The sequence below is a fragment of the Odontomachus brunneus genome, unplaced genomic scaffold, assembly GCF_010583005.1.
Source record: "Odontomachus brunneus isolate Ranch 3 - 2012 unplaced genomic scaffold, Obru_v1 Obru_scaffold_380, whole genome shotgun sequence".
In the NCBI taxonomy this organism is placed as follows: Eukaryota; Metazoa; Arthropoda; class Insecta; order Hymenoptera; family Formicidae; genus Odontomachus; species Odontomachus brunneus.
Genome location: NW_022639830.1, coordinates 44,611 through 45,643, shown reverse-complemented (window position 1 = coordinate 45,643; position 1,033 = coordinate 44,611).

Below are 1,033 nucleotides of genomic sequence, written 5' to 3'. Positions count from 1 at the left end.
AAACATTAAATGTCGCAAAAACACTATAAATGGATAATATTAAATGGAAACAAATACTCAATCAAATTAAAAAATCAATGAATAGTTTTCCAATAAAGTTAATTATTTGCCATAGCTTAGTAAAAATTCCAGAAATAGAAAAGCGAAAGGATATAATAGAAGAAGCTCATTCACACACACACATCAGTAATAGAAAGTTATAAAGGCATAACAAAAATTTATAATTGAATTAGACAAAAATTTTACTGGGAAAATTTAAAATCAGAAATTTAAAACTATATTAAACATGTTTATAATGCCAAATTAAAAAGTTAATTCGTGTAAAACAAAACAACCAATGATAATAACAGACACTCCATATTCAGCTTTCGAAAAAATATCAATGAATATAGTAAGGCTTTTACCTGAAACATCTAAAGGAAATTCCTATATATTAATCATTCAAGATCATTTAACCAAATTTTCTCTCGCTATACCTTTAATATCTATATCCACATGTGGCTAACGCATTATTAACACATTTTATTTGCACTTTTGGAGCTCCTAAGGCAATAACTGATCAAAGCAGCAATTTTATGAGTAATTTAAAGAAAAAATTTGCAAAACAATTTAGAATTAAACAATATAGAACAACAACATTTTATCCATAAACAAATGGAGCTTTAGAAAGATCTCACTTGGTTTTAATTGAATATTTAAAACAATACGTAAATAAATTCATAGAATGGGATGAATTATTAGAATGTGCTGCATTTTCATACAATACTAGTGTGCATGAATCAACTGGATATACTCCATATAAGGTGATATTTAGCAAAATTGCCAAACAACCATCCAGTGAAATAGATAATAAATTAGATAAACCGAAATAATAATTAGATAAAACGAAATAATATTTCACTATTAGTTAATAAATTAGAAAAAGAAAAAAACATATGATAATTATTTAGAGAATTTAATGACTAAAATTTGTGATTTACAAGAATTAACTCGAGAAAATTTAAATTGCTTCAAAAATTAAATCTAAAAAATC